Raw genomic sequence first — 12308 nt, forward strand, 5'->3', positions numbered from 1 at the left:
GAGGCTGACTGCAGCAACTCAATTGACGTGTCAAGTAATGTTGTGGCTATCATCAGTGATAATGATCTTGAACTTACTTTGGTGAGTAGTTAGTACACTACATAGATGTGTCTTTTTTTGTTAAAGATTAAGTACATGCAGCTTAGGTGGTGATGTAAGCTAATTGTTTATTTTGTTTTTATGGTTGCTTATGTAAAGGATTCTATGGAAGAATGTATCTCAAGCCTCAAGTTCAAAACACCAAATAAGAGAGCTGTCGGCAGTTCAAAACCTGGATTAATCAATGTTAACAACTTAGAGGATGAAGAGCAGCTGTCCACTAATAAGTTTAACCGCAAGGGTGCAAAGAAATTGAGGTCCCAGCTTAATGATGGGAATAACTAAATTGTTTTACTTATGTTTTATGCTACTTAGATATGTTTTTTGTTCTCCTTATTTGGTTGTGATAAGGAGAAGATATTTGAGACCAAATCAAATATAAAGATTAGATATGAGAATAGTACCCTATGATATATATGGTTGTAATATTCTAGATTTATATTTTGTAAGTTAATGATATTTTATGAGAATATTTTGATGTAAGGTTACAAATTGTTATGGCAAAAAATTATTCACGGTGATCAAAATAATTCAAAAGATCAGCTAAATGAATAATATGGAACATAATTATTGAAGCTATCAAACACTATAATAGAAATAGGTTTTTTAAATGCAATTTTGCATATAATAAACAGCTAACCAAAGCATTCTTTTTGTAACTATGGTCTATATCTGGTCAGATTAGGAGAAGTAAATATTATAGAGAAGTGAAATCCATTGGTTGTAGTATTAGAAAACAAAATGAATCTCAATTTTACCACTTCATATTCACAACGTCTGTCTAGAAGGCAATGAGTAAGATGACTTAGTTCAAGACTTAAACACTACAATTTACATTCATATCAAGACAAGACCCATTTGTGCTTCATTGGTTTAGAGACGATTGAAGTTGATAGAAGAACATGGCAGATTTTATTTTAATAGGAGGACTCAAAACAAGTGCTTATATATATGCTACAACTCATAAACAATAAAGTGTGTCAAAATCCACACTTCAATTGTGAAGGTAAGTCATTTTCAGGTAGAGAACACTAAAAGGGTCATCAATGCAAGATAGAAATGTTTATGGATGTAAGTCCAAACCAGTAATTTCATAGTCATTCATAAAACAGTTTAGATATGCACGAGACAGCGTATGGTTAGTTGGCATGTTTCAGTCTAAGTTGGTATCCATGTGAGACAACATAGGCATCTAAAGTAGTACACATGTGGGAAAGCTACGAATGGTATCCTCGATTTGAGCAGAGAGAAAGATATGAGCTAAGATCAAATATTTTATCAATTAAATTATCGTGCAAGCATGGAAACACATATTTGGTAAAAAAAAATATACATGCTCATGTAAGTTTGACGTAACTTCCACGTCGGCTACCACAAATTGCTAAGGTTTAAATTTATTAAAAATATTTTAAATTTTTAAGGCCTAAACATTTCAATAATTGGATAAACTTAATACAAAAACTATAATGAGACGTTGTATGAGGTCCATACGTTTAATTATTAAGGTCAACCACGAAATATTATTCTACTTCAGTATTAGATGCAATAATTGGATTGCTGTGAGCAAAGATAAAGTCTTTATATCAATCAAGTAATTTCCAAAGTTTCCAGGTATTAAATCTCGAATTAAGCAAGGGTCAAAGTGGGTTGATTTTGCTATTCAAACTTCAATGTATACTAATAAGCAGTCCAATGAAGTGATTGCATATAAAGATTACGACAAATTAGTATCCTTTTGTGGACTATCACCATAGCAGAATAAAACAATGAGATAAAATGGTCTAACGTGTCTATGTGTATTGGGTGTCTATTAAAAAATAAGCTATAGACATGGGTCATGAACACTTATACCTATTCAGTTAAAAGCTTTATATAATCATGGCATCTCATGAAAAGCTTTATGTATATACATAGGTTGTTCATTTATTTTAGTGTTTTCGGTTTCAATGGAATGACTCTTACCATAAGATGGATAAAAGCTTCCAATCTCATACAAATTGAAAAAGATAAATTAATAAATATTAAACAACATTGGTATCTGAAAATTTAAGTCATGACAGGTTTGTGAACAATAGAAAAGCATTGAAAGGTATCATCTAAGTATGCAAGGGAAAAAGCTATGAACAATGGGAAAGCTATGAATAGAAAGAAATTTTTAGAAATTAATAAAGCTGCACATCTATATTAAACAACATTGGCCTCTGAAAATTTAAGTCATGGCAAGTTTATGAGCAATGAGAAAGCATTGAAAGGTATCATCTAAGTAAGCAAGGGAAAAAGCTATGAGCAATGGGAAAACTATGAATATAAAGAAATTTTTGGAAATTAAAAAAGCTGCACATCCATATTGAACAACATTAACCTCTGAAAATTTAAGTCATGGCAGGTTTATGAGCAATGGGATGATTTTGAAAGGTATCATGTAAGTGATGACAAGTCATCCTAGCCTATTTTAACTAGTCTTTTTCTTTTGTTTTCATTAGAACTATGCACTTTCTTGAGCTACAAGCAAGCTAATTGAGTAGATTTTCATGTTTCCCTTGATTGATCAACCATATATGAATTCATGCCATTTCATGAGGTTTTAGGCTATATTTGTTGCATATTGTGAAAGAATGAATATCTCATGATTTTGAGCATAGCTTTGATGTGTTTCGATCTCTCTGTTCATTTACTGCAATTGAATTTCCGTTTCTGTTACTTGCTTCTCATCTACTTTCCTTGCAATTTACAATTCCCTTGCAATTGTTCTTGTTGGATCTAGGAAGGCATTGAGATCTAGACTTGGTTTTCTAGTCTCTGGGCCCTGAGATCTGAATTCCTAATTTACATTTTGTTTCTTGCTTTTAATGTTCATTTACTTTACTGCTTCAAGATCCGATTCAACCCAAACCTTCTTTTACTCTTTTGTTTGATGCAAGTTACTTTTCTTTGTTTAATTTCTGCAAATCCAACTCCTAATCCCCTTTACATTTCGAGCCATTTACATTTCTTGCACTTTAAGATTCCGCAATTTACATTTCTTGCATTCTAAGTTTCTGCCATTTAATTTCTTGTTCTTTAAGATTCAGCGATTTAATTTCCTGCTCTCTTTAATTTCATGCAATTTAAATTCTGCAAATCATAAAACACTCAACCAAATCTTGATTCGCTTGACTAAATTAACCACTAAGCTAAAATTGCTCAATCCTTCAATCCCTGTGGGATCGACCTCACTCCCGTGAGTTTTTATTACTTGATACGACCCGGTACACTTGCCGGTTAGATTTGTGTGTTTTGGGAGAAATTTATTTTTCACCAAAATACTCATCAAGTTTTTGGCGCCATTGCCGGGGATTGATTAGATTGACAATGATTAAGTGAGGTGGTGATCTAGATCAAGCACTTTTTCGTTATTTTTCTCTAATTTTGACTAACCCACTAACTGTTTGAATTTTTGCTTAAGCTAATTGGAACTTCATTCTAGCAATAGATTGAAGTGCCACTGATTCTGTGCGTTTCTTATGTTCTGCTTGTATGTCAGGTACAAGAAGAACCATACCCAATTTTCATGAACAAGACGAAAGAACCGAAAGAACGTTAAGAAGAACTGAAAGAGGGAAAAACATTGTTGGAGAAGAGGAATCAGACGAAGAATTCCAAGAGATGGAGGAACATTCTTTCTTGAGGATATGCAACACTGTCAAAACTGATGGAGTGCCCCCTGACAGTTACAAACTGATGCTATTCCCATTTTCTCTCAGGGACAAGGCCACTCAATGGTTGGAATCGTTTCCAAGGGACAGCATTAACAACTGGGATGATTTGGTAACTAAGTTTCTTGCCAAATTTTATCCACCTCAGAGGATTATAAGGTTAAAAGCTGAGGTACAAACATTTACACAAATGGAGGCCAAACCCATCTATGAGGCATGGGAGAGGTACAAGGCTCTGATCAGGAAATGTCCCCCTGCTATGTTTAATGAGTGGGAGAAGCTTCAAAACTTCTATGAAGGCTTAACACTGAAATCCCAGGAAGCTTTGGATCATTTAGCTGGAGGTTCCTTGCAACTCATGAAAACTGCAGAAGAGGCTCAAGAACTCATTGATATGGTGTCCAACAACCAATATTTCTTTGCTCATCAAAGAGGCCGCCAACCATCACAAAGGAGAGGAGTAATGGAGCTAGAAGGAGTGGATTCAATCCTGGCTCAAAACAAATTAATGCAGCAGCAAATTCAACAACAATTTGAGCAAATGACCAAGAGGATTGATAGTCTCCAAGTTGCAGCAGTTAACACCAGCCAACCATCAACCACATGGGGACAGAGTGAAGAAACTCAAGAAGAACAACAACAAGAGCAAGTACAGTATATGCACAACCAAGGACCAAATGAAGTGTATGGTGATACATACAATCCATCCTGGAAGAACCACCCAAACCTCAGATGGGGAGATAACCATGCCCAAAACCAACAACCATGGCAGAGGAACTCAAACCAACACAACCCAAGAAACAATCAAAATCACAACCAGCAGCAGACTAACCAAAACCCCTACAGAAAACCTCAAAACAACTACCCCAACCTCAACCAATACCAATCTAATAACCAACCCACCAACCAAAATGCCTACCATCCACCACCCACATCTCATAACCCACCTCAAGTATCACCTGAAGCCCAAAGAATCACTCACTTGGAGGCCATGATAGACAAAATGTTGAAACACCAGGAAATGGTAGCCAAGAATCAGGAAGCCTCCCTGAAGAGCCTAGAGAGACAGATGGGGCAACTCTCCAAGCAAGTATCTATTGAGAGACCTTCAAACTCACTACCTAGTGACACAATTTCAAATCCCAAGGAGGAATGCAAGGCAATACAATTAAGGAGTGGGAGAACATTGATAAGCAACAATGACACTACAAAGCAGCAAGCAGAGAACATCAAAGAATCAACGGAGGATGAGAAGCAAACAAAGGCAGATGAGGCTAAGGAGCAAGTTGTGATGCCAAACAAAGGCACTGAAGAGAAGGACAACCAGCCACATAGCTCAAAGGAAGTAGCTCAGGGGCAGCAGCAAATAGGAAAAAGCATCACAACTCCACTGCCATATCCCCAGAGGTTCAACAAGGAGGTTAAAGACCAGCATTTTCACAAATTCCTTGAGATTTTTAAGAAGCTGGAAATCAATATTCCCTTGGCTAAAGCACTTGAGCAAATGCCTCTATATTCCAAGTTTTTGAAGGATCTTATCAACAAGAAAAGAAGCTGGGATGAGAAAGAAACCATAATGATTACTGAGGAATGCAGGGCCTTGATTCAAAAGGGGTTTCCTCCCAAGCTTGAGGACCCAGGGAGCTTCCTGTTGCCTTGCACCATTGGGGAATTGACCATCACTAAAGCAATGTGCGATCTCGGAGCAAGTATTAACTTAATACCATCCTCCTTGGTGAAAAAGCTGCATATAGAGGAGGTCAAACCAGTACAAATGTCTCTGGAGCTGGTAGACAAGTCAATGGTATACCCCAGGGGTGTAATTGAAAATCTTTTGGTCAAGGTGGACAGTTTTATATACCCTGCTGATTTTGTGGTTCTAGAATCAAACGATGATGATGGTGACTCTGTTATACTGGGAAGGCCATTCTTGGCCACTACTAGAGCTATCATAGACGTAGAGAAAGGGGAATTAACTCTAAGGATGCATGACCAGAGTGTCACTCTTAAGGTATTACCAGAGGCACAATTTAGCAAGGAGAAGAAAGACTATATGAAAAATGACCAGGAAAGTCACAGCAACATCCCAATGCTAAGGATTGTGCAGACTGATGAAGAAGCCCAAGAGGATATTAGAGTACTGGTCACTGAGAAGAGAGGTCCCCAAGGAAAGCCTACAGCCAGAAAAGAAAGATCAAAAAAAGGAAAGATGAAGCGCAGAAACAAAGCAAAAAGGGGCTGGAAGAACAGAAAGATTCCAACAGAGGAGCTTTCCAAAGGTGACAAAGTGCAACTGATATATCAACAGCTGGGGGCAAATCAACAAACCGAGGATTACTACACTGTCAGCAACATACTATCATTAGAACATGCTGAAATTGAACACCAGAGAACAAAGAAGAAGATCACGGTCAGAGGAGACAAATTGAGACTCTACAAGCACCAACCACCATAAAAGAAAGTATGTTTGGTGTCCACATAGCTTCATGAAAAGTAGAAACTCATGCATCAATAATCATACAATTGTTGTTTTTCAAAATCTTATAAATGAAAAAAATTCTTTTCCGGTAATGAAGGCTTTGATTGTGATGTACCCTTTGACAAGAAACAAGTTTGGTGTTCACCAAACCTTGATGCACCGATTTAGGGATACAATTGATCCTTCATGATGGAAAAAAAAAAGAGAAAAAGAAAGTGTAATGAAAACAATTTTCATGAACATTTAACATTTGAACTTCACTAATTGGAGGAAGAGAGTCATTTTCTTTATACATTACCAAACATTAAGTTTGGTGTCCTCCAAAGAGAGTGTCACGGTTCAAATGAGATAAGAATTGATGGTTCACATAGTATTACTAAAAAGAACACTCTTGCTACGGTTGGATAAGACTAATGTATGTTGTCTTGTTGTGATGACTAGGAGGTCAAAGAATCTTCAATGAAAAAGACAAGACAAAGGAAAGCATAGCATAAGGACAAAATCCCATCACATGCTTCAAGAAAGAAATCTGCCACTCCTTGAGAATGATCACGGCAAAGGCAAGGGAAGGAGCAAATTTTGTCTTCATTCATCCTTACATGCACACCTTTGATCCCCATAGTGTCTAATTGCATCCTAGCCCTTCATTACTCACTTAAAAACACACCATCTTCAAGCCATGCATATGACCGAATCACTCCAACCTTAGAAACTTCACTCCCTTCATCACTCCTCAACATAACAAGCTTTGTGCAACATTTCTCTTACTTTAAACTTCAACTACTTAAACTTCTCTTCATTATTTCTTGTCATAGCAAGTTCGGTCTTAATTTCTTTTTCCTCCAAACACACATCAAACTCTCCAACATTCTTCACACTTCTTCTCAACCAACCAAGTAACCATGGCCTCCTCCTCAAGAACCAAACGACGAAAAGGAAAAGATCCCATAGTGGAGGAAGACACACACGAATATGACCAACGGAGGTTCAAGTCTTGGTTTCATCAAATGCAAATTCAATGGATGAACGAGAAAAGAATCTATCCTGAAATTCCATTCTTGTTGCCGGATGATGGATGTCAAGAAATGAAGAACAAAATCCGGAAGAGGAGGTGGGAGGAACTTGCATCACCAGCCACCCGAATCAATGCCAATATCATAAGAGATTTCTATGCAAATGTCCCAAGGCTTGACATGCGTGAGCCACCAACGTACAAGAGCTATGTGCGGGGGGTGGAAGTAGACTTTGGCCCGGATGCAATCAAGAAAGTCTTGAAACTAAAGACAGTCCGCTTTGATGAACCGGGATACCAACAAAGATTGAATGAGGATCAGGATTATGAGGAGATTGCGAGAGACATTTTGGATGAGGCTATGAATAAGGCTCGCTTTTGGCAAGATCAACAGGCACCAAACAAGGATGGTGGGAACACTAGCAGCCAAGTGTATGAAAAGAGAAAGAAAAGGCATGACAAATGAAAGGTGGACTTGCTCCTTGTTCATCACTACAAAGAAAAAAAGCATGCATTCTATCTGTTCTAAGTTGTCTTTGCATTTCTAAGTAGTTCTTCTTAATTAAAAGCCTTTGCATTATGTTTGTTTCTTTTAAAATAAGTAGGCTAGTTTATGTGTGTGCTTGTGTGTTTATTTTCACTTGACAAGAAGCATGTGTTGTCCCCTGCATCTTTAAATTCAATAAAAGAACAGTTTGAATGTGAAGCAAGATAGTCTCTGTTAGTTAGAAGTGGAATAAAAGTAAATGATGGTATGTGTGTGATTGTATAATAGCTCACTTTTAGTGAATAAAGAGCTAGGATATCTCCTTCTAAGTAAAGAGTGGCCTACTGTCTAGGAATCACAATTGAATTAAATTCCTTGGTTAGAAAGAAAAACAAAAAGAAGGAAAGAAAAAAAAAAGGGCCAAAAAGTGGCAGAACAAAAGAAAAACAAAAAGAAACAAAGCTGGACACCAATAGCTTGAACTTTGAAATATATGCCTGTGATGTCTTTGTACTAGGATCTGCTTGGATTAGTAAGCTCTTAGAAAAAGCTGGACCTAAAGTTAGCATCAAACTTTTGCACAAACTTTTGTAGTATAGTGGTGAGTATTTCCGCCTGTCACGCGGACGACCCGGGTTCGATCCCCGGCAACGGCGCCAAAAACTTGATGAGTATTTTGGTGAAAAATAAATTTCTCCCAAAACACACAAATCTAACCGGCAAGTGTAGCTAACTTTTTAACCAAAAGTTTGTGCAAAAGTTTGATGCTAACTTTAGGTCCAGCTTTTGCTTCCTGGTTCAATTTCACTTATTCCATTGTCCTCTCTTCACTCCTAGCCATTCCTTCTTGCTTCAACCCTTCTCCAAGCTTTCTTCACCTATAATTAATCAACCAAACACATCAAAGCTATGCTCAAAATCATGAGATATTCATTCTTTCACAATATGCAACAAATATAGCCTAAAACCTCATGAAATGGCATGAATTCATATATGGTTGATTCAATCAAGGGAAACATGAAAATCTACTCAATTAGCTTGCTTGTAGCTCAAGAAAGTGCATAGTTCTAATGAAAACAAAAGAAAAAGACTAGTTAAAATAGGCTAGGATGACTTGTCATCAGTAAGCAAGGTTAAAAGCTATTACAATGGGAAAGCTATGGATAGAGATAAAGTTTTTTCATCGATGAGGTAATAGTCAAAAGATTCGAGAGAGAAAATCTGCTTCTGTATATTGAGTTTCCATAAGAAAAACTATCAGCATAGGTTATGATCACTTATACCATTTAAGTTAAAAAAATCATTATAATTATGTCATTTCATGTAATGATTTATGTATATACATTAGTTGTTTGTTTGTTTTAGTGACTCCAGTCATGAATTGGAAGTACTCTTGCCACGAGCTAGCTAAAAGATTCCAATATCATACAATATTGAAAGAGGAAAATCAATAAAGTTGTAATATAGGATGTGGAAAGCAATGACACAATTTTTATATAGCCATATCTTATTGAGTGTATATGAAAATTACAAAGCTCTTAGATGCAAAAGATGTTTGGACTTTTGCCTAATATGATAAACATTGAGACAACTCGGTTACCCAAGCAGAAAGTAGAGCACATACCCCCATTAAATTACTATTAATTTGTATCAATAATTTGAAAATGCAAAAATATTGTGGTGTAAATAAAGATGGAAAAAGTAATGCAGAATATCCTTTTTAACTAAGCTGGCAAATTGCCTAATAGGAAATACATGACAAAACCCGGTTTTTCCTGCAAAAAGTAAAACACACCCTACCCTAAACTCACCTCATTTGGTGAAATACATGTGTCTTTCACTTTTTAGGTGTCATTTGATAAATATGCTAACATGACCAGATTGATTCTTTAAATTTTCACTTTGTAATGTAGGATACAAGGTCTACTCATTCATTAGTGTACTAGGTTAATGTATTTTCGTATAATATTCAATAGATCAAGAAATGACCTTCCATTGTGTTTATATATTTTGAACTAGAAATAGAAAGTTTAAAATATTACCAACCAACCATTACATTACACAAAATTTGCTTAACTTTAAAATAGGATAACAAAATAAAAGTCGATAAATAAAGTGTAACTTAAGAAGCAAAGCCACCCAACTTTTTAAAAGTCGTGTTACCTAGACATATATTTCGATGAACGAAGCTCATCCTATCTTCCTTTAGCTTTCAATATCAAAACCTAAACTCAAATAATGGACATCTCCCACATAAAAGAACTCGATTCTGTAGTGAAAAACATTTCACTGAGGATCATGAGTTGCATATCAGAGATGAGCGACGTATCAACTAAGAAAACCCACATACCCCATCTCAATGATGCTCTCCTATGGAAGATCTTTGTTAAGGCTGACCCAAGGACTGTTGGGAGATGCAGAACCTTAAACAAGGAATGGAATGGTAGGTTATCCAAACATTTGGTTGCCAAGCAAAACTGGACAGAGAATCAACGTAAGGCCAGCTGTGTCATTATTGGTGTAGAGTATCCCCAATCCAATGCAAACTCCCAGTGGTTAACAAGAACGGATATAGACTGTGGGCACCAAATCCCTCTCAACATACCAATAATTATAAATCAGTTTGGTTTTTACTCAGTTATTGGTTCCGATCACGGGGTACTTTGTATAAGGTACTCTCAGGGGGGTATGAACACTGGCCTGCTGATTTTGAACCCCCTCACTAAAGATAAGAATTATGTGTCAGACGATGCAAGGAAAAATTGCTGCCAATCCGTAAGTCTCTATGCATTTGGATATATGCATGATACTATGGAGTATTGCATTGTTCATGTGTACAAGAGACACGTTTCAGACAAGCACATGGGATGGAGCCTCTACAATTCCTATGACAATGATTGGATGCAGTCCGGAGTATTTGAGACCGATATTAAAAAGCTTGGGCCAAAGTGTATCGTAGACAAGGAAATTGCATATTGGATCAGCTGGGATGGTCGTAACTTCTCAGAACCAGCAGTGGTAGCAACATTTTCCATGCTAGAAATGGTGTTTTCCGAAGCAAGAATCCCAGCTGAGGTGAAGACAACATACCATTCCCTCACACACTTTAATGATGGTGTTGGGTTTATATCATATGAGAAGGCTGGATACAGCACAACAATTGTGATTTGGGACATGAAGCATGATGGTCAGGACCAGTTGCGGTGGAAAAGGATGGTAAGGGTTTCAGGAGTTGGAATTCCATATAATCCAACTTTATTCATTGGAAAGGATATCATTTCTGTCATGGGATGTAGGACTATTTTTGGAGGTTCTAATGATGGCAAAAAGACCAACGTCTTGCTATCACGCCTCAAGAACAACTTCGCCAGGCGGGAACATCTAATGTATCGAAGCTGGGAGGAGTATGTGTGGGTCAACACAGTTACACTCCACTCAGAAAGTCTATACTTAGTGTGAGTGATTGTCAACCATCAATCATCAAATTCACAAGCTTTAAGGTCTTTTAGTTTTTCGGTATTTTCTTTGAATTTTAGGTATTAATTATGATTATGTTGGACCAGTTTTTATAAGTAATTTTTTTTCCGTGAACTTTAAAACTACGCCATAGGGATGCCTAATGGATGCAGGGGTCTTAATTGGTTATATCAAGAGTGGATGTTAGTATTTCGCGTGTTTTAGTATGTTAGTGTTGTGAAGTTTTATTTGTTCAGTTTAAACATGTATGAATTTGTAAACACCCATCCCATGAAAATCATCCTCCGCATCAGCGAAAAATTAATTAACCAAACTGTTAAAATAAGTAGAATTATTGAAGGACAAAACTAAATAATAATGATTCCAACATTGCATACGAATAAGCTGTTTCGACGCATGCTATATAGAATTTTTATAATTTAGTCTGTCACCCAAATAATTCATTCTCATATTTAAACAAGATAACTGTCATTACCTCATGGTAAAACCTTGCCTGAGCAGGTTGACGACCAAAGAGGTCAACGTATTTGGTATCCAATCAACCTAATTATTCAACAAAAAGTAATGTGCATATAGGAGCAACGTATTTGATTTAAATAAAAAAAATATTTACAAATCTAAATTGGAATATAAAAATCTATAAATTTATATATTTAGTGTCATTCTCGCAGTCAATTAATGTAAAAACAAATTTTAATAAGTGCATATCATGCGAAAACGAAGTAAATTCATTTTTTCAAATTTGCACACACTGCAGTAAAAATAAAATAATTTTTTTAACATTTTCGTTATTTTTGAGAGTGAAAATGTGTGAATATATGTATAAGAGAGAGATATACTAAACTTTCATCTAATTGAAGTGATGATGAGATTTATTAATAAGACATGTGGTCTTTCACCGCTGAAATTTACTAAAACAGTTTGTATTCATAGAAATATATGATCTTTTAAGTAATTATACATGTGTCTTTTAATTTCACTTTTAATATTTGAAATATTATGTTTTGTGTTGAAATATTTTAAATAAATTTAATATTATTCTAGTATTAAATGTAAATA

The sequence above is a fragment of the Arachis ipaensis genome, chromosome B10, assembly GCF_000816755.2.
Source record: "Arachis ipaensis cultivar K30076 chromosome B10, Araip1.1, whole genome shotgun sequence".
NCBI classification, from domain to species: Eukaryota; Viridiplantae; Streptophyta; class Magnoliopsida; order Fabales; family Fabaceae; genus Arachis; species Arachis ipaensis.